Source organism: Chinchilla lanigera, unplaced genomic scaffold (assembly GCF_000276665.1).
Source record: "Chinchilla lanigera isolate Chin_1 unplaced genomic scaffold, ChiLan1.0 scaffold00009, whole genome shotgun sequence".
NCBI classification, from domain to species: domain Eukaryota; kingdom Metazoa; phylum Chordata; class Mammalia; order Rodentia; family Chinchillidae; genus Chinchilla; species Chinchilla lanigera.
Window position 1 is genome coordinate 5064090 of NW_004955410.1, and position 23167 is coordinate 5087256.

Consider the following 23167-nt stretch of genomic DNA (forward strand, 5'->3'; position numbering starts at 1 on the left):
ATATTCTTCATTTGCATAAAAAAGACATAAAAGTCATACACAGGCATAAGACAAACTTTCCAAACAACCTTGAGCAAAAAAAGAACACAGGCACCACATTGCCTGTCTCTAGCTAATGACTAAAACAGCATGAAACATGCATGAGAACACATAAACCAGGGGAACTGCACAGACAGAGTGCCCAGAAACACGCCTAGACAATTATAATCAACTGTTTTTGAAAAAATTCACATCATGAAGAAAGAATACCTTCTTGAATAAATCACATTGTGTAAAAACTGGATATCCACAGGCAAAAGAGTGAAATTAGAGCTACATACAAAGTCAAACACAAAGTGGGTTTAATATTTAAGTGAAAGATGTGACACTATGAAATTGCTAGAAGAATCCATGGGGAAATCTCAACGACATTGCTCTGTGCAATATTTTTAATATTGCCTAAGCACAGTCAGTAAAAACAAATGACAAAGAAAATTGCATCAAACCCAAAAGATTTCCGCACAGGTAGGTAAGCAAGTGACAGAGTGAAGAGAAAACATATACAATGGGAGAATTATCAGCAAACTATACATTTGATGGAGAAAATACACAAGACACTCAAAGAACTTAATAGTAGGAAAAGATTAAATAACCAGTTTAAAAGTAGGCAAATACCTGAACTATCATCTCTTATAAGAAGGCATGTAAATGATAAAAATGTGTATGAAAACTTTCTCTTCATCTCTAATCCTCGGGAATGTGCAAATCCACAATGAGATATCAGCTCACTCTTCTTAGAATTGCTATTACAAAAAAGATACAGAGATACCCAAGTTGGCAAGGACACAGAACAAAGGGAATCCTCTCATGCTGTTCATAGCAATATAAATTAGTCCAGTAATTATAGGAAAGACCATTGAGTTTTCTCAAAACACAAAAATTTGAACTCCCATATGATTCACTAGTGTATGTATCCAATGGAAATATATGTGTGTGTATATATATATATATATATATATATATATAGAGAGAGAGAGAGAGAGAGAGAGAGAGAGAGAGACAAATACATATATCCAATGGAAATGAAATCAGTACAATATCTGGAAGACATATTTGGACCCCTACCTTTATTGCAGCAAAATTCACAACAGCCAAAATATATAACCAACCTAAGTGTCCATCAAGAGATGAATGGATAAAGAAACTGTGATACATTAAGGAGAATGGAATCCCATTCAGCTGTGAAAGAGAAAACCGTGAAAATTTGTGGGAGTGTGGATAAAAATGGATGGAATTATGTTAAGCTCAACAAGCCAGGCCTAAAAAGTCAGACACTACGATATCTCATTTTCTGCATGGAATCTAAAAATGTTGACATTTCATGAAAGAGAATGTAGATCAGTGGCTACCAGAGACTGGAGAAGCTGGAAGGAGATGTTGAGGAATTGTTGAAAATTACAGCATTATGGAATAATAAGCTCAAGAAATGTTACTATGAAAGCATCATGGCTATAGCTAATAATGCTATACTGTGCTCCCGAAAATTTTTAAGAGAACAGGTAGTTGTGTTTATCACGAAAGCAGTAACTAGGTAAAGAACTACATGTTAATTAACTAGAATTCTTCATCTGACTATGCATACAGGTAAACTTCCAGTACCATGTGGACATGATAGCTACACACAACTGTCAGTTTAATAAAATTGAAAATTGAAAGATGGAGAAAATCATACACTTGGTACTGACACATTGCATTTATTATGCAGTTCATGTTTAAAATGAATATATTTAAATTAAAGAAGGTGCTATACTAAATGATTCACGTTTTAAATATTAGTCTTCTATAAAGGAAATATGCATTTTCTATACGTGGCTTATGAATCAGGCTCAATAGAAGCCTCATTTCATCTACTTGTTTCTCCAATTCCCACTTCCCTTACAGATATAAGAAGTTACAAAGTATATTATTAGCATGAGGTAATTGTTAATGTTTCTGGTAATTTTAAATATATAACTTATTTAAATATATTGACTTTTCTTTAATCTTGAGCTGGAATCTCTAACTGGATATTCATTAAAGCTTATAAATATGAAAGTCTATTTTTTATACTCTTAAAAAAGAGAGTAGAGGTAAATGTTTATCACCAGCATTGTAGTTATATGTGGTAATACCTTAGCTATATTCAGTCATTCCACAGTGTGTATAGACTTCAAACCACTATGTTGTACATGGTTAAAATATATAACTTTATATCAGCTTTAAAAATGAAATTTTTAAAAAGTCTATTGCTGTAAAACAAAACGTCAGATTATTCATCTATTTCAGGAGGACTATAGAGTATCTGAAAGAAAAGTTCAGCACTTACAGTGTGTTTAACTACCTCTGCCATTAATGCCTGCTGTAACCTTGAGCTAGGTCTCTCCAGGAGCCTCATGCACTCAGGGGTAAAGCTTTGGGGTGGGGCCTGGATTGTGTTAACCTAGAACTGACTAGCTGTTAGGTAGGTGGTAGGGTCAGGTCAGAAGAGGCAGGTGACAGCAAAGTGACCTAGAAAGTTCATCTCCCTTCCTACTCCTCTCTTTACTGTCTCCTCCTCCTCCTCCTCCTCCCATGCTGTCCTTGGACCTAGCCAACTACGGATTTAAATGTGAGCCAGAATAGCCCGCTTTTCCTCCAAGTCATGGGTGTTGGCCGTTGTGTCTCAGTGACTAAGACAATTCCACCGAGATGCATATTTTTCAGAGATATGTTGACTTAAAATAACTCTCAACTCCATGATCCTACAGTCCCATTATCAGTCTATCTCTCTGTGTAGCAAATGGGAGGACCCCTCAGTTTTCTTTAACAAATAACTTCCAATAAGTAAAATTAAAATCTACTCCATTTTGTTTCATGCCTGCCACTGGCATGTATTTTTTCATTTGTAGGACAAATTAGTTTTTATGGTATAAAACCAGGAAAAAGCTGAATTCCCGAAACAATTTGTGCACGATATACTTATTATATGCAGGTCGATCTCCTCTGGTGGTTCTTGTTATCACCAAAATCCTGACAGAACAGAAATGAAATTTGGTAATTAATTTCCCACTTGGGTTGACCATGCCAAGCAGGAGTTAGAGAAGAAATTACACGGGAATTTTACTCAAGTCTCATCTAAATAGCCATCAAAGTTGCTGAAATTGCAATTCTATGCGTTGATTTCATGAAATAATAAAGATTTTTGTTGTAAGAAGTAGAAAAGCAGCCCAACATTCAGATGGGCCTGGTTCTCTCAGTTGGGCCTTGTGATTTCTAGGCAGCATCTCGCATTCAGACCTAGGCATCTGTGTTCTCCAGCTGACCGTAGATACTCTCCTATACCACAACATCAGACAAGGACACTAGAAGGAGATCAGGATGTTTCAAGCGAAGTCAAGATCTCCCAATCACCATATGTGAACACAGAATACAAACACGTCCAAGCCATACATACCCTGTGTTCCCTATACAACCTGGCTGCACCTTCATTGCCAATTAGAGCTTTAGCCTCAGTCTAATCTCTCTGTATCCTAGACAAGAGTAAGACACACAGTCATCAAATTACCTTACCTTGCCTCCTGCCAACATCTGATTCACAGCAAACCCCTGCTTTCTTCAACTACCTCCCCCTACCCTGGCCAAACTGAAGAACCTAAGTCCAAATTCTTAACAGATCCTAACACCTTTGTATTGGGCCACCCTCAGTTCTCCAGGGCATACTTCTTTCTCCCTCTTTACACGCCTAAGAAATGCAACTCATCCACAGAGGTGTTACTCATGGTCTCCAGCTAAAGGATATTGGCATTATCAAGGTACCTAAAAAGCTTGACTCCAAATACCAGTGTTGGTGGGAGGCTCTGGGCATGTGCTGCAGCCCAGTCTCTCAGAATCGTCCAGAAGACTAAACAGACTTCAAATGCCATGGTGCTGAGGAGCCATGGTAGGAGATCAGAAAATAGCACTGGGCCAAGATGCTGCTGTTGGAGATCTGCATCAAGTGGGAAAGGCAGGTAGAGCACTGGGATGAGGCGCAAAACCAGGGCCCTGGCAGGTCATCTGCTGCAAGGCCAGATGCGCCCAAGAGCAGCATCGTAACTTTGTTATGGTTCATTCTCAGAAGAAGGTGGAGCTTTTGAGGATTGAATAATCAAACCCTCACCAAGGAGGACATCTCAGCCACTCCACTGAAGACTCTATCCTATTCTTACAGCTACAAAGTGAGACATAAGAAAAACATACTATAATTCAGGAGCTAGTGACCCTCACACTTAATCACTAAGAGTAAAGTAATACATGAATTTTCAATAACTTCTTTAACAGGATTCCTAAACTCTGCTTACAGGGGACTAAAACCCTAAGTAATTAGTGTTAGGGAAGTACAGACATAAGTGCTGATTTGAAAAGCTGGAGTAGATAAAAACTGAAAGAGTAATAATAATGATAATAAATACAACAATATAGCAATAAAGAGCTTCCTAGAAGCAGGTATCACGAGTAGTGAAGCACTTTTGGTGACTCTCCTGTTCCTGACCCTTCAGCATCGCTGCGCCAAGCCAAGTCTGATTGAATCAACCGTAGAAGTGCGCTGTGCACTTCCAGATGACGCTTCTCCTGCAGGCTCCTGCAGCACTTGCCAGCCCTCATTTTCCAAGAGAAGGAAGTTTTTAAAAAGGAATGGGACTCTGAGCTTGCTTCTCACTCTGGGGCATGTCCTTCCCTGATCTGCTCTTGCCCGCAACCCTTTGCCCACATGGCAAGCTCTGCCAGCCCTCGTGCCTGCAACCTGACCCCGTCCGACCTGCCCCGTCACCAGCAGGTTCACACCCAGAAGGCCAGCAAAGCCCAGCTCCCGCCTTTCTCCACCTACTTTTATTTCCAGGCTCTGAGAGGATCATGCTCCTCTGCTGCACTCTTTCTTGATGAAATCTGCAGATCACATTTGAAATTACTTTCTTCTTAGCAGTATGAATCATTAACCTGATTTTTCATTTATTTATGCTTCCATTGCCTCAGTGAAGATGGCGATCTTTTATTCATGTGCAGCCCTTATGGGAACACCACAACATAAATTCCACAAAGGTTTTTATTCTTGTCTTTTAATTAGGGCAAAATGTGAGGATCCACCAAACAAAAAACTCATGTTACTTCCCACAGAAGCTCACAGGATGAGGAGGGCAGAGTCCTGAACAGACCTTAAACTGTGAGTGACATCAACCCCAAGGTGCCGGGAGCCAGTACTGCCAGAAGGTGTTTAGGGACAATGGTGGAGGAAGCCACAGTTAGCTGAGCACAGGAAAGCACAGCTCCAGGTAAAGAGGCCAGAGTTGCAAGCGTGAGGTCAAAGGTATTTCACCCAGCAGGGACTCTTAAGAAAACATGAAATGAGAAGCCATACAGTATGGAGGGGATCTTACCGGTAAATAATAAGCTGATCTTATTAGTAAATATACACATGTTGGTATAATGAGTGAGTTTCAGAACAGGGCAAAGGACTAGGACATGGGCATGAATGACATCAGCAGATGAACTGCATTGCCTTCAGTAAACAGGCATTTGTTCTCTAGGGAGCTTATCTTGAAAATGCTGAAAGACGACACAAAGACTTTATGGAGGCGACGCCAGATAAAACACGTGTTTAGGAAACGGCCTGGCATCCTCGTGAGAACACAGTGGAAGGAAGGTCAGAGGAAGCCTGTTGAATTCATCTAGGCAGAGAGTACATTGTTCGAAGAAGCTGCTGTGGGAATGATTTCAGAACTATTTCAGAACTATTTCAGAACTAGACCAGGAGACGCTCAGGATGGTGTGACTATCTCAATCTGGTAATTAGCTACATGGGAAAGAAAAAAATCAAGAAAAAATCCCAGGTTTCAGGCTTGAGTAACAAGACAAAAAGAGATACTATTAACCAACCTGCGGGATGTGTGTGTGTGTGCGCACGCGCGGGCGCATACGCGTGTGTGTGCTGAGTGGGACCAGGTCTGGAGATGGGGTAAGATTAATCCTGTCTTGGCTGAATAATTATATCCTCCCTAAATAGCTGAAATAACCCACACCAGTTACTTAATCTCTCTGTCTGTTTACTCGTTTGTAAAAGGGGGCAGTTACTTACTTGAAAATAGATGTAAGATTAAATAATAACCCTCTGATAATACTATATGAAAGACACTTGTGTAAGTACTGTTATATATTAACTTGCTTATTTTGACCAATTACTTTCTGAAGTAGTCTTTGATTGTTCTTTTTTTACAGAGAGAGAAGCAGGGGCACACAGAGAATCACTAACTTGCCCAGATCACGGAGCTGGGGGATGGCAGATCAGAGTTTAAGATCTGCACCATCTGGCTATGAAAAGGAAGTCAACCAATAATTTACAAAGGTTCTCATTAAACACTAAGCACCTGGCATAATTGTTATCAGAAAGCTTTACAATTACTCGGTAGGGATGAAGAAAATATGCCATCTGTTCATTTATGAAAAATAATTTTCAGAGTACAGGGCGTATCCATGCATTTTACTCAACACTAGGATAGATTCAAGCACAGTAAGACACTGCCCATCTGCAGTGACTTATAATGTAATTTTGAACATAAAAAGTACGTCACAGAAAAAAAACATTGACAAGGTCACTAGACAAGTTCAAGTCAAGATGTGAGTGTCAACATCTAGATTTGATTAACAGGCTCAGACACTTATGGGTCCAAAACTGAAGTGAGTGATTGGAGCTATGATATGCAGACTTGGGTCTCTCCAGCATAGAGATTACAGGCGAAATCATAAAAGTTCAAAGGATCATTTAGGAAACAGAGATTGGGCTTCAGGGAGAATCTACAGGGAAAGAAAAGGGAAACTGAGGCATGGACTCTGATGTGCAGAGGGTATAATACCTCACTTCGCTTTACTGAGCCTTGGTGTCCTTTGTGAAAGCCAGTGGGTCTTGGCATAAGTGTTAGAAACTGGCTTTGCTTCTAACGCTTACAGTGTTTGCTGTAAAAAATGTGAATATCTGGGAAATAGTTAAGAGTTGGTTTCCATCACTAAACCTTGCAAACAAACCTGACTTCATAACTGTTACTTTGCCATGGCAAATAATTATTAAGTTCTTTTCTTTTTTAAAAAAAAAAGGCCATTCAGATTGTTTCAACTGCTTTTATTTATTCTACGGAGTTTCAGCCTCAGAAATGTTCTGCCTGTTGCTATGTACAGAAGATCCACCAGGAGAACTGGGAGACCAAGATGGCATGTGGGATACCCCGGAGGAATATCAATGGGATGGAGAAGAGAACGGCAGTAATTAGAGCAAGCTCCCTTTCTGTTTGCATCCGATATTAGGATTTGCCTTTTCTCTTGCTTAATCCTATGTTTCCTGGCTTCATATGGTGAAGTAGAATTTTTTGAACTATATTATGATAAGAGTGCAGAACCAGGGTGCAATATGCGGAACATTAAAAGACTGAACAGGAAGAATCTTTCAGAGGTCGCTCGGGTTCCAGAGGAACCAAGGGGTAGAAAAGGGGTGAATGCTCTACCTGGGCCCCCTGCCAGCCCCTACCTCCAGCCCCAAAGAGGCTGAGGAGAACATGGGACCAGCCCAGCAAAGAGAAGCTGCAGTTTCCCATAAAGTAAAAGCCAGAGGCTCACAGCCACGGCTGGAGCCACAAGCAGGGCTTTGCAGGAGGACTGTGCAAAGCCATCCTAGGAAGTCTGGAGCAGCAGAGCGACACGTTCCCCCCTATATGTTGCTCCTCCTCTTCCTCCAAATATGACTCTCAGCTGTTCAGGCCAGTTTTGGTCCACAGGGTCGACAGATCACTAAGAAGGCTGCCTGCAGGGGATCTTGGGGAAAGGGTCCCCACAGTTCAATCTGCTTCCATTATTGACAGTACTGACACATTTTGGTTTTATAATTTCATGAAAAGGTTCATTCTAGTTGAACAATATTTAGAACAATTAAAAAATATTTAGAACTATTATCTGTTAAAAGATACTGGATTGTTCTAAGTGGTGATTATTTCTAACAGGGGAGAAACAGGTGAAGACTCCCCAGAGCAGCGATGGTGAACCTTTTAGAGCTTTCAGTGATAACATACAGCCCACTGTGGCACACGGGCCACAGGTTCGCCACCACTACCCTAGCGCCTACACATGACATACAGTCAGTGCTCAGTAAATGTTTGAATAACATGCTAAGGGATACATGAATCCAAAGATAGCAACTCCTTCAGGTATTGGTGTTACAGAGCTCAGTATCTGTTTTTTGGCAGTCATGGTTATTAAACTCAGAAACTTGTGCCTGATAAGCACGCATTGTACCACTCTGCTACATCTCCAGCCCTTTTTTATTCTGAGACAAGATCTTATTAGACGGTCTCAGGCTGGTCTCGAACTTGCAAACCTTTTGCCTCAGCCTCTCAAGTAGCTACGATCACAACAATGGACACCATACCTGGTGTAAGGTTGTGTCTTAAAGAATTCTTGTTCAAAAAAAAAAAAAAACCTAGTTAATTTAGTAAAAATGTATGTCTGCTCTAAAAATATGCTATGCCTAGGGTCTATGCTATGGAACACAGTACTGAATAAACCAGTTCTTATTACTTCATTTCTATAAATCCCAGAATTAGATACAAGACATAGCCCTGATGATGGCATTTTTTCCATTTCAAATAGAGTAAAAAATGATGCTCTAGAATAGGACAGCATCAGCTCCAAATGAATTTAAATTACACTATGTTCTTCATTAAATGTCCTAAAAGTTGACATGATGACTAATACCTTTTTAATTTCTTGGCCTGGGAATACAGCTCAGAGGCACCTGCCTGGCAAGTGTGAGGTCATGAATTTGATTCCCGGCACAGAAAAAAAAAAAAAAATAAAAATTCTTAAAATATATGATGTGAAAAGTACATTTACATTTGGAAAACAATGACAAGAAACAAAGAGATCAAGCTAATAATATTTAAGATAACACTTGTGTTTATTCAAATTTAAACTGCACAGGCAGTGAAGGATGGAGGATCCTTTTCCCGAGAGCACACTCTGGAGCCCTTGCTGCATGCAGCTGAGCTGACCTCTAGGTCCCCACACAGTGTGAGCCAATTTTTGTCTTTTCCTCCTCCGCACAAGTGTTTCTGTGACAAAGGTCTCTGGGTGTGTTGCAAAACATCTTTAACTGTTTAGTAAGGCACTACATCAAGCATCCAACTAAAAGTGCTACTTATTCTCTGCATGGCTTCGTTTGTCAGCAGACACAAAATAGACCTCTCCTTGCCCTTCTCCATAAAGAAAGGATGAGAAGGTTGATTTGTGGAATCCATGGCATGCCAGTGTCCATTTGTGAAATGAAAAGGCTTAGCCAATTTGTTCTACTTCTACCCAGAGCAAACAAAACCCTGAAATTAATTATTACCAACTGATATGCTTTTTATATTCTCTGTGCTCTTACAGAGCCAGTTTCCTTTTCCTGGTGAACGATTCGTTGCTCCCAGGTAAGAGACTCTCTTAGACAGTTTTGGGATTCCAGACCCCTGCCATGAGCCCTGCATCCTCACTACAGCTCCAGCTCCTCGCCCTGGGCCAGTCCTCCCGGGGTGCACTGAAGTGGTGATTCCCTGCAGCTGTCACTCCAAACTCAATCTTGACAAAATGACCCTGACTGTCTTTTTGCACTCATTCTGGAGCGTTGCTTCTTTCATGCAGTGTTCCCACTCTGCAACCTTAAACCCGCTGCCCCTTGTTCCTCAGCACTTCCAAGCTTTTCTTTTCTGCTTTTGTGTTTCCAGACAACAATTCTTCCGTGCTCAGAAGCTTATCTTTCTTCCCAGGTGAAAATTGTTTTATTATCCTTGGGTGTCTGCTTTCTTAAATACTTAGAAGAGTTAATTACAAAATTGTCTTTGTCCTTTACAAAAGGATCAGATTCCAGATAATTAGTGTTTGTGTAGTAGATCATTTGGAAATATTTCTCCGCTCCCACTCTCCCCGCCAGGATTATAGGAATCTCATACACTGACCTGTACATCCACTTTTACTACTTAGGTCTCTACCTGAAAACAAGGCAGGTTGCCTGTTTCTCAGTCCAGATTCCACCTGATTTCTGAGTTCTCACAAAAAGCAGGCACAAGGAGTTGACACTTCTATGAGTTAGGCAGAACACTTTCTCCAGACCTGCACAGCACCGGGTAATCATCCTCCAAATAATGAAAGACAGTGGTTTTCTGGAAAGGTAAAGAAACTGATCCCCTTCACATCTCCCTTTGTTGAGTGGGTGCAGAGACAGGGAACTGATGTCTCATATAAGCAATAAATTGTTTATCTAAAAAAGTACAACCTTTAGCTTACTTTCTGGATAAGAAACTACTAAAAAATTCTTTGCAGTGACTAATACTCTCATATATTTATGCATGAAATACCCCATTAAAAAGTTCTGCTATGTAATAAAACTCCCCACCTCCTCACAGATAACATTTGCTGCCCCCAACAAATGAAATTTCCACGATCACCAATTATCAATAAGTTGTAGGTAAGGAAACATTTTTTTTCATTTCTAAGAGTTAAGTTATTAGAAGGATTGGCTATTTCTGATTATTTCCCTTTCAAATATACTTGGCAGTCATGACAACAAGCAACAAAACACTTTCAGAGAACCATAAACAAAGGTCATTCAACCTCTACTCTAATTTTCAAAATTATTTTTCTACCCTGGAAAAGAAAAAAATCTAATGGGTCATAATATTAGATTGTACTTTTCAAAAGATTAATTTTCAAATAGGCCTATGAAAAGGTAAACAGAAATTAAAATAAAATATGAAATTAATTAGGATATCACAGTTCATTCTAGAAAATAAAAAGGAATACGTCTTCAACTAAACATCATCAAATTTTCAACTTTTCTGATACTAAAAGACATAATATGTACAAACAAGAATTTCATAGGATGAATTTAGAGACTTATGCAAAGATACAATTTAAAGGTTTAAAGTCAAATTTCTTTATCCAACTCACTGCAAGCTTATAAAGATGTTAAAAGAAGCATCAGAGATTTAATTATGCTACCACAAAGAGTTTATCATCTCAGAGAGTTGAAAAATAGTAACTGTTAACTAGTAGGTGATAGAGCATCAACTGCACAGACACATACAGCTCCACTCCTAAACAAACAATTCTGCTCACCAGCTTCTAGAAGAGTGTGCTCGTCCCCACGTAGGATCTCAAGACTGGCTTCATGAGACTGCAGGACGAGACAAAGAAAGTAAACACATGATTTACACAGCACAGCAGCTCGCTCTCAGAAGGGAACGCAAGGTCTTGACCATTCATTTATCTACAAGGCTATCCTGCCATGTGCAAACCACCCACATCCTGAGCATTCCAGCTCTCCCGACGAACGCCTCACATGAGATAAATATAGACTGTGATACCTGAGCCAAGTGCAGTGAAAGTTAACTGGAAAAGTCACACTCGTGTGTGCTTTGGTGGGGGAAAATAAAACCCTAGTCCTTTGCCTGCTGAGACCTGGTGTGCCCCTTCAGAGACAGTTGCTGTGCTAATGAAACAAGGATATGTGGGCAATCAAACACTAATGTGCACCTTGCTTTTCTTCAGGTTACCGTTTGCTCTGACAGCGGACGCTGCTTGGGTCCCCTTCCTACTGGCGTAGACGGGCAGCACAATAGGGTATTATGAGTATCATTTAGACACCCAACAGGTTTCTGCTTTACTCATAGTTACAGGTGAGTTCCTGGTGTGCAAATGTTAACTTAGTAAGTTTGCCTTCATATGGTATGCTTGTCTCTGGTGCATTTTTGTCGTAATTTGGTCATTCACTGTCTTTCATAATTAAAGGTGCAAAATGTACCATGCGCTGACAGGGAACTTAGATTTAAATTACTTTTTATTGTAATCTTTTGGGATAGTTATATAATGCAGTCAATTTAGAATGAATTTTGCCTAATGCTACCGATAGACATATAAATAAAATCACCCTCAGGTTGAATAAAATGTGATTAGAGTTATTGCTATAAACATAATGACATTACTCCTGACAATAAATCACCCACTGAGATTATATACTAGAAATAATTAATTCCATATTAAAAGAACATAGAGACCTGGCAAGTGCAAGGTCATGAGTTTGATTCCCAGTACCGGAAAAAAACCAAAACCAAAAAAAAAAGAGCATAGAGAAACTAGAAAAGTCATACTGCTCTCTCAATATTTTCTGGTGTTAAATATTTTCAATTAATATTTCTTTTGTAGAATGGCATTAGAAAAAATGAGGGATTGTAGAAATACTATGTTTTAAATAATATTCTTCTACAAACAGTAGTATCCACCATCTCAGAAAAAATACCTGTTTTATCAAATTACCAAAACCAATATTTTCTTGGGTTGGATCCTATTGAGGATGTGAGATCTACTAAGGTCTCAAGTACTGAGCATTGCCCATGTGCCTGGCACTTTGTGATGTATCTATCATGTCATTTAATTCTTGTCTTCTCACCCCAAAATAATCTTCCAAATCAACTTCATATTTGAAGCCCATTTTCCAGGAAACAAAACAGAAACTCGAAGGATGATATTGATGTGAGCATGTAACTCAATAGCGGTCCATCAGAGGATGTAACTCACACAACATTAACTGGAAAGCAAGTTTTCTTCTCCACCCTGGAGCCATTACACATTAAAAACAAATTTCATCTGCCCTTAGATGTATCAGACCATCACCCTGTGAGCAATTCCAAAGCTTATCTTTTTATTTAGTTTTTGTTTAAACAAAGTTAGGTGAAGCCCAGAAATACTCCCAAGGGAATATTGTTATGACACCCAGAAATTCCCAAAAATACCATCTCCCTAAGAGAAAGACAGAAGATCTGTAAACCACAACCCTAGGCAGGGCAACTTCTTATCTTGGACTCGTGGCAACTTCTTATCTTGGACTCGTGGCAAACTCTTGCCAGTCATAGAGGAGGAGTTTGACCTCCCAGAGCCTGGGGCATTGGGCCTGAAACAACAGCTCCTCTCGGACCATCAGAGGTCTGACCTGGGGAAGGGTCACCCAGAGAACGATGAGTCTTCTGATCTACTGTTCAGTGCCAGGAAGAGTGCTCCATGAGAAGTAGATGGAGATTTCCAAGGGTAGATGCCACAGATTTCCAAATAGTATAGAATAGGACTCTTCAGTATAGAACAAAATGTTTCGTGTGTATAAAGCATTTCTGTTACTGGAACTAAAAACTTGTTAAACAAATAGTTTTATCAATGACATGAGAAGACAAATGTTAAAAATGCAGTGGCTATGAGTTCAGTGACTATCACAGAAAGCCACTGACATCCTAAGCACTACCATGTCTGAGCATGGATTGTGTCCTATGAGTAAGCATGGGAAATTCTGAATTTCTTTTCCATGGATTATGTATGCACTACCATTCAATGGTTCATTCCTTGTTGTGTATCAACCTATGAGGGGGGATGGGGAGTCAAAGGGACAGCAACTGTGGGTTGAGCTAAACTGGACTGTGGGTCTGTGGTAAGTGTGGACAAGACCTCTGAACCCTTGCCTGGGGAAATCCTCAGAAATTCTCCTCACCAACCATCTTCAAAACTGGACATTTCCTTACAGGATGGCAGTAAAACCAAGGACTTGTTTTTCCTTACTGATTTCCTTTCTAGTGAACCAAATGTTTCGAAGGTGGCAGCACCAAGACCTTACCTGGGCTTCTCTATGCCATGAGCAGTGAAATTTCATCCCTTACCACTGGACTCAGCTCATGATAGAACACAAGATGTGGCCATGGAATTTCCCATTTCTGTGGGAAAACCTTTCCTCAGAACAGCAGTGAGACTATGGGGATTTGTAAGCATTCACCCTAAGAAGGAGAATCCTTGGAAGTATTTTAATGTGTAGACACACAAGACTGTACCTCAGTTACCTGGACAAAGCAGAGCTCCAGAGAGTGCTGCTGGGAAAGGAGAGAAGAGAGCTCACCGTGAGTGAAGAAACAGTCAGGCAACCCCGGCCAAATGGGATGCAGCTTGGATTCAAACAGACACAGCCATAATGGAGGGGGAAAGCATGAATTTAGGAAATATTTAGAGGATCAAATCAAGCAGCTTTGCTGTAGGTGGTGTGCGAGAAAAAGAGAATGAGAGGAATTGCAAATATCTGCAAATTGAAGCTGTTCGGTCTGCCGTTTGATGCCTCGGCATGAACACTCATTCTTGGGATGAGACACAAGTGGGAATGCATCTCACTGAGCCAGCGGCAGGCCCTGGAAAGCATTTCCTGATGAAAGAGTGAACACCTGAATGAGTGAGTGACCTGAACCGAATCCAACCTGGACACGAGGCATAGCGACATTGCAGCCCACATTCAATTTCCATTCTGCGTCTGGATTCTACCAACCCTGGGTGGGGAGTATTTGGGAAAAAATTTGTATCTGTACTAACATGTGCAGACTTTTCCTCTTGAAATTATTCCCTAAAAATGCTGCATTTCCATAGCATTTATATTATTGTAGGCTTTACAGATACTCTAGAATGATTTAAAGTCTACGAGAGGATGTGTGTAGATTATAAATACTGTACCTTTGAAAAGGTTCTTGAGCACCCAAGGACTTTCATAGCCTTAGAGGGCCCTGGAATGAGCTCAGTGGGGACACAAAGGGAAGCCTCATAGCTCTTTGGTTTGGCAGTCATGGGAAACTCTCACCAGGCTATGACACAGAGCATGTCATACCAAACACCTGGCAGGCTGAGTATAAGGAGATGCTGTGTCTTCACAACACAAGTACCATAGAATGCCAGGGGAAAGCCAATACTAAAACCAAAAATTTTAAGCATGATTTAAAGATATTGTGCAAGACTTCTATGCACATCTGGCTATGTGCAGAGAGCTTGTAATCTGGTGGAAACTTAGGTCCCCCTGGACCAAGAGCAAATAATTTCCCCAGGACATACAGTCCCTCGTCCAGCACAACAAAACCTCAGGCTGGTGGCCAAGTATGGTATCAGCCAAGCAGATGTCCCACTCATTTTTAAATGAGTCTGGGTTCATTATAATGATTATTTTCCATGGGGTAGCACTTTCTGTTTATAAAACATTGTTTTGATGTTATCAGGTAATTATCAGCAATAACCACACAATTCTTATATACTTCCTTGGTAAGCATTGTACAGAACAGTATCTGGTGAACCATAGCTCCCTCCTCTTCTTCTCAAGGCAAAGGACAGTTCTGAGGTCAGTTCTAAAGCTCTAGAATTGAGACACTCATCCCTGAGAGCACACTGTGTGTGCTCCCTCTGTTTTGGGATCTTTTTCATATAAAGATCGCATACCTTCTCTCCTGCCTGACCTGTCCCTGTCCAGTTTGTTTATTTGTTTGATTTGCCTGCATTCTACGTGCAAGTGTCTACCAGTGTCTAGGTCTATATATTCTCTTCCTTGATGATATTCTCTCTATCTCCTCACTCTGTCTCTCTCTCCCCCTCTCCCTCCCACCTCCTTTCACCCTTGCACTCCCGGCTTAATTTTTACCTCTGCACGGTTAATTACAAAATCTATTTTTGACCCATAAATTCTAGTCTAATAGTAAAAATTAGTTTGCATTTTCAAGAATTTTCTGTACCCTAGAATAGTGTTTATTACCTTACTTAATTGTTGAAATCTTGAGATAATGCCAATATTTACCATTGTATGCATTCAATAGAAGTTTAGAAAACTTAAGTAAGTGACTTTGAAGGGGAAAAGCTGTACAAGAGAAATTTTTCTTTTTAAAATTTTGTTCTTTTGAAACTGCCTACTACTATAACTGCTTCAAGGCTTTGGAATTGCTTTCCTGACCCCTGTGACCACAAGATCATAACCGAACAGGCAGGATGCCTGATTGTACCATTGTACCCAGCTTCATGAACTGATGGTCATTGATCTACCCTGGTAACTGATGATCTCACCCTGCTAGCTAATCAGAAGGACTGCCAGGCTGTTCTGTCTCACCACTGCACCTCCTGCTTGTGCATCACGTAAAAGCCCTAGACCACCAGAGATTGGGGTCTGATGTTCTGGGAATGATCCCAGTCCTTACAAGCAGATGTAAATAAACCTGCCTCCAAATCCCAGATGTCATTTCGGTGTTTCTGTTTGCTGCTGCAACTTTACTGTCACAGGTCCAGTCTGGATCCTGTCACCCCCTGGAGTGTCTGGCTCATGGTGGTGAGACCAGTGCACCTCTCCGTGGCAGCTCTGCCCAGCTGCCCACCCATGGCTTCCTTCCCTGTCTCAGGGTGTGCCCTGAGCGTGTCCTGTCCTTCTCTGTGTGTCACACTCTGTCCCCAGCTTGAGTCTCCCTATGCACCCTCATCGCCCCATGCTCACAGCTGCAGCATCACCAGCGTCCCACAGATTCCTGTGCCTCCCATTCGCCATCGCAGACAACTCACTGTTCAGTCTCTTCTGCGGTGAAACCTACCTCGACAAAGCCTGCTTCATGCTCCCCTCTTAGTGATCAGGTAATGGGTGTCAGATTTCTAAACAATTAGCTTTTAAGATTTATTATTTTAAGCAAAATATTAGTCCTCACTGCCTAGATAGTAGATTTTAAACTGGTTAGGCAAGGATCCAAGGCCCTCAGATTTCATTTCTCTTTCTGTATCAAGTTTGTTCTTCAAGGAAGTAATCCCTGGAGTCCCTCCATCTGCTCCAAATATTTCCTTTATCTAGAATTTCCAATCCTCTAACTCAAAGTTGCTGTCCAAATTCAATGACTGTTCAGAAAGTGTGGTCAGCTGAAGCTTTTTAAAAATGACACATCTGGTGCCCATCCCAGTCCCACTCAATCTGAATTTATGGGTACTTCTGCCTTTAAAAATCACTGTTATTTTTATTATAAGTCCATGTGATCATGTTATCATAACTCACTTCTTCTGGACACTTCCCCCTGCAAGCAAATCACCTTCTGGATGACATGCCCTGTGTAGTGTGTAATCAATGGCGCACGTTGTCAGTGTACCGTATTGGTAGCACACTCCAGCAAGCACTGCACACACAGCAGCACACACTTGTCTTACCCTGAGATTCAGTGAAGGCCTTTCCTTTCCACGGCGTCTTCTTCAGTTCTCCTCACCACCTACTGGTTTCAATCTTACTGTTTCACTCTTTGCACACCCAGTTAACGTTGAGTGAAATTATGCATTTATGCATTTAATTTAATCTACCTTCCCTGGATACTAAATCATTGTTTAATAAATAGATTTCTCATGAGTCCAAGTTTTAAAAAGAAGGGTCCTAAGTTGATGTATATCATGGTTTTGATTTATCCTTACTGCATCTCATTTGAAAAGGTATTTAAAACAATAACAAACAAGGTAACATTAATGGAGACAGAGACAGGGAAACATGAAAGAACAGTGGAGAGGGAGGGGAAGTGGATTTATATCCCACCTAGTGAAGGACTGCTGGTTTCTGGAGTGCAACCATAGCATCTCCCTGCAGCCAGGAGCACAAGGGAAAGGTCCTGGGTCTCAGAGCTCTCACCTCAAGAGGATCGTCCTTCGGGAGCCCTCACGCTTCTTACCCTGAGCTTTGTGGAGTAAATCTTTATGCAAGTTATGAATTGAAATGAGGATTGGCTGGGCATAGTGGCACACACCCGTAATCCCAGCACTCGGGAGGCTGAAACAGGAGGATCATTGCGAGTTCAGGACCAGCCTGGGCTATAAAGCGAGCTCAAGGCCAGCCTGAACTACACAGTGAGACCCTGTCTCAGAAATACAAAGAAAAACAAAAAAAAAAGCAATGAGGATTGTCCTCTAAACACTCCCAGAAAAGGTTCTGTAGAAGAGATTATCTCCCAAGACACAGAAACCTTATGAGGTTTGGCTGTTGGTGATATCTCCATCCCTGTCTCTTACTACAGGCAATATTCCACATGCTCACACTACACGGGCTTCCAGGAACAAGCCCGCCTCCCCCTGCCCCAGACCTCTGCCTGGCTGTCCTTACTGCCTAGAACCAGTGTTCCAGTGCCTGTGTCCTTGCTCTGTTCGGTGCTGAGTTCAAATCCCCACTCTCAGAGCCATGATGCACAAAAGCCTTCCTCATCCCGCGCTCCCTTCCTGCTGCACTGGGCTGCGCTAAGGCTGCCTCCTTCATCTCATCCATGCTGGCATTTTAAAAATATTTAATATCGATCATTTCTATAAAAATGTAATGTCCTTCAGGCCAGGGGAGTTTCACTGTCCTGTTCACCACCAGGCCAACACTATTTAAAAGAGAAATTAGCATGTGTACACTAGAAATAGTTTTTTACTTGTTAAAGAAGATGTGGGTGGGTGGGTGTGCATTTTATACTACATTATCCACAACAACAACAACAATCCAGAACTTAACCCTGAACATTAATTTCATGACAAGATTTCCATGGAGAAAGAAAACCTGCCCTTCAGTACACAGCTACACACTGGAGCCATAGCAAGACCTTAATTATTACAGTCAAATTTATTATTCTCACAATCCGGAATGTAGCTATACCAAAGAGCAGAAATGCTGCATCCTGTAATTCTGCCTACCACACTGAAGATGCTTTTATCCAAATCCAACTCTGCCAAAGTTGGTTCTACTCATATTGTGAACTGGTACACTTGTAGTTTCCCATTCTTTCTTTAACCAGCAACACAGCGTTATTTAAATTCCAACAACTATCTTTCTCAATATTAAAAAATACCGTACCTGTCAGAGGCATCTGATTATTTGATTTGAATTTAGATACAGGAATATTGATACTGCTAGCCACTGATATAAAAAGTTAATACCTTACTAATCTCATGAACCTCTTTTCTTAGAGATATGCTTCTCATGTGCAAGTCTTATGTTGGGAACCACTGAAACAAGAATTTTGCACTACAAATCCCTGCCCCCTGTTAGGAAATCTGCCTAATTTTAAAGCAGTCCTCTTATTCTACTGTCCTGTCCAGCCCTAAAATTAGTGTTACTATAAATATGCTCTTCCATGCATCGGTCAGTATCTGACTGCAAGGTCAGCCCACTTCTCCTTTTAGAACAATGATCTCAAGCATGCTAGTGGGAAATGCAAGGCAGCATGGGAGGAATCCAGACCTCTCCAGCTTCCTGAACAAATCCTAGGTAGTCCAAACTCCTGTGACAGAGGATAGCCTCCTGGTGCCAGGGACTCTAGCACTGAAGCTTAAGCAAGTCAGGAACATTTTCTGAGCTTGTGAGAGCTAGGGAGGTGTTAATATACAATCCCTGCCCTTAGCCAGATGAATGCTACTACACTTATCATTGTTCATGAGATCAAGCTTCACAAAGGCCTCCGTGGATTTTTCCAATTTGATAGAATGTGTTGTAGAAGATGTAGATGAGAAAGGGGATGGAGCCCTGGTCTGGGAAGGAAGTGGGAGACATCAAATGACCCTCAAGGGGTACAGTTGGATCTGAGTTCAGAAGGGTGCTTACGGGGAATCAGAGCAGAGGCCCAGCTTCCAGGATTTATATCTGCAATGCTCTGCACAGGCTGTGGCCACACATGTGTCCCTGAGAGGTGGAGGTGTAAGGAGGGTATGGCAGTAAGACAGGAACTTGCAGAGGTGCCAGAGGTGTGGGAGACTGGCCGTGTTCATGGTGTCCCTATAACCTTGTCCTCTAACACACAGATTCTCCTGGAGTGATGTCTTTCATTAGGTCCTACTGCTTCCAATCACAGGCCTAGAGTTCAAGCCGTGGTTTCTTGACTTACAGTCAACCTTTGCATAAACCATGGCCCGCAACCCTCCTACTTCTCGTGTATTAACTCATTTTCTAATCAATACCTGAAGTTTTTGAGTGAATGTAAATCAGGAATATTTTATATTCATTTTGTTTGTTGGCTACGATTTCTATGTTTCTGAAAGGCAGACCATTTTTTAAATTACTAAATGCAATAGTGTTTAAAACAGCACCCACTTACACATTCATGTGTGGCAGCACAATCCCTAAGAGGTAAATCTTGGAAGCAACCCATATGTCCATCAGTGACAAAGAAAATACACAGTGGAGTACCACTTTGCCACGAAGAACGATACACTGGAGTCATTTGTAGGAAAATGGATTCACCTTAAGACCATAATGTTAAGGGAAAGAAGTCAGGCACACAAGCTTGTGTATCACATGGTTTCTTTTGTATGAGAAACCCGAATTAGAAATAAAGAGCAAAATAAAGATAAATGATATGAAAAGGGAGGTAGACCTTTCTGAAATGGGAACGGTCAAGAGATAGAGGGACGGGGAAGGGAAAGGTAACGGGGTGGAAAAAGTATTAAGTACGTTGTATACGCACAGTAGCTCCTCACAAGGAATGTCAACATGTACACAAACATGGGCTAATAGTGTTTGACTACTAATAAAAAAGTATCCATTTGTAACATTATGAGATAAATTAATTATATTATTTAATTGACATGATCACATAGTATTTAGTAGTAAAAGTCTTAACAGAGAACTAATTTTGATTTTTTTCCTAACAAAGATACTTTATTTTCAAATAATTAGCTAATACATTATGTATACTGTTGATACATACATTAACTTTTTTTTTTTTTGGTACCAGGAATTGAACTCAGGACCTTGCACTTGCCAGGCAGGTGCTTGAGCTATGAGCTATATCCCCAGCCCTTTAATACATAAATTAAAATTCTTACTATACTGTTCCATTACCAAGTGTATAGTGAAAAGTAAGCTGAAGTTCAACTTTTCTGTCGTCAAATATAAACAAGCACTTCTTTCACTGTTACTTGACTTTTTACATTTCACAATCTTAAAATCTATCTTATTGCTTTATATTCATAATTCTTAATTATGAGATAAGAAAAAGTTGAAACCTTCTAAATGAAAATATTTTCAGTTGTTTGTTCTATTTGGATGTGACTTATATTTGCACCAATAAAAATAAAAGGGTAAATATATATATGTGACATTACATTTTCTTTTTGATCATTGGTTTTGAAATGCTAGGGATAATGCCTATGTTCTATTAGAATCCTAATCAGCTGAATGTTATTTTTAAATTTGATAAAGATGATGTTGTAGATTTGCAGATACATAAACAGATCAATCAATAAATAATAGACACATTTCCCCAGCTTCAATGATGGCTTTCAATATCTTTATATTTGTAGTATTTTTAATCAATGATATGTACATGAGTTTCAATAATAAGAACAATGCTAGTCTAAAATCGAATGGCATTCCTTCCACACTGCCATTGCAAATCAAAGTGCCGCTCTGATGGTTGAACAGGTGGTCATCTGGCAACCATTGAAAGGGCTTCTGATTGCCAATTCCTTTTGTGCCTTTAAGTAGTTATACTCCAAGTTGATTTTAAAAATAGGAGAAGTAGGTATATTTTCCATCCTTATCACTGTTAATTCCAAGCATTAAGAATCATTAGTGGAGAGACACTATTTCCCAGTATGGATGGAAAGCCAGTTCCCTTAGAAGGTATCCATTGTAACATCATACAATATGCAGGTATAATTTATTTGAAGTCTCCAAGGGAGACTGGTAGATAGAGATAGCAGTATATTATGTAAAGTGTGAAGAAGGACATTCTTTGATTCGAACGTGTTAAGGACACAGTGATTTGGTTGTTAGAGTTTCTTAAGATAAGGCTTTATTATACAGCCTGCATTAACCTTGAGATTACTAACCTCCTGTCTCAGCCTCCTCAATACTGGGATTATAGGCATGTCTGGGGTCTCATGTGGGGAAGGGTAATCCTTTAGCTATCCTTGTTAAAATGTTTGGTATCCACCCATTTGTACTAGCTACACCCTTGGTTTTCTCTCAATACCAGTGACAGAAAGTGGTAGTGGAGGAGGGCAGTCTGAGAGGCTGTAAGCCCCCTGATCCCAGAATTATGCCTCTTTTGTTTTTCTTGTCTCTCTTTTCATCCACAGGCACCTTGTTCCTGGGACTGGTTCACCCTGGAGAGATAGGGATGAGTAGTCCCACATAACGGTGCCTGAACAGACCAAGGCATGAAAATAAGTCTTCAAGATTAACACTTGAAAGTAAGTCTTTGAGACTAAGGTATGAAAGTAACTCTTCGAGACTAGGAAAAGGAATTAGGAGAATTAAGTCAGGGCTCAACCAACCAGAGAAGAGCCAATGGATGGGAACTTGAAAATGAAAGGAGTCTTCCAGACTCCAGAAAAGGGAATTAAGTCAGTGTTCAGCAGACCAGAGAACAGTCCACAGATAAGCAAGCCCGGTCTCTAGGATTGCTTATCAGGATTACTATGGATAATTTTCTGTATCAAAAAGAAACTAAACCAGAACAGGAGATTTTGCAGGATACAAGAAGTAAAAAAAATACAAAGATAGATCTGATTCTGAATCGGATAATAGTTTGTCTGAGGAAACTCTATCGTTTCAGGGACAGGGACCAATTACAGAGGAGGAAGGAAGGGATGGGTCTTTTGGACCTAATCCTGACTATAAGAAAAAGAGATGAGGTTGTCCTCCACCTCCTTCTTTGGTTTCTCAAGTGTATCCAATACAGCCCTCAGCCCCAATATATGATAAGTCTTAACCTTTTAGGGATCCACCTCAGTTAAGTATTCAAAGACCACTAAGCATGACTACAGTCATGAGGGCTTTTGCCCAAGCCAAACAGGAAGGAAATCTGGATGCTTGTAAGGCTTTTGCTGTGTACCCAGTTACAGTTACTGAACTAGCAGGTAGTGAAGAAAATCCCCAAGGTTATGTTCGGCATCGTCATGAACCAGTATCTTTTAAAACTATTAAAGAATTGGAGCAGGCTTGTGTTTCATATGGCGTGAATTCTCCCTATATCTTTGGGTTGATTTCAGGTCATTCAAAGTGCTAATGAACCTAATGTAGAATTTATAGCTAGATTAAAAGAGGTACTTCAGAAAATAGTGTCTCAATCTGCTTTGAGAGAATTACTATTAAAAATGTTATCCTATGATAATGCTAATACAGAAAGCAAAAAGATTTTAAAGCTCTTGAAATCTCAGGACGCTACTTTGGACGAGTATTTGAAAGCTTGTCGGGATATAAGATCAGAAACCTTTAAAGCAGGGTTGCTTGCAGCTGCTTTGAAGGGAAACAGCCCTTTCTCTCAAAAGAATGGTAAATGTTTTGAGTGCGGTAAAATTG

General features: G+C 40.4%; 1 protein-coding gene across 2 annotated transcripts in view; it reads right to left on the minus strand.

Moving 5' to 3' along the window:
• Cd36 (CD36 molecule (thrombospondin receptor)) overlaps window positions 1-23167 on the minus strand; it is a 117184-nt gene that overhangs the window by 60370 nt on the left and 33647 nt on the right. For both annotated transcript variants that reach the window (XM_005377199.2, XM_013510592.1), the window contains one exon: window positions 11167-11224. The gene's annotated coding sequence lies outside the window, so the exon portion shown is untranslated. Of the gene's footprint in view, window positions 1-11166; window positions 11225-23167 lie in introns of those variants that run through there.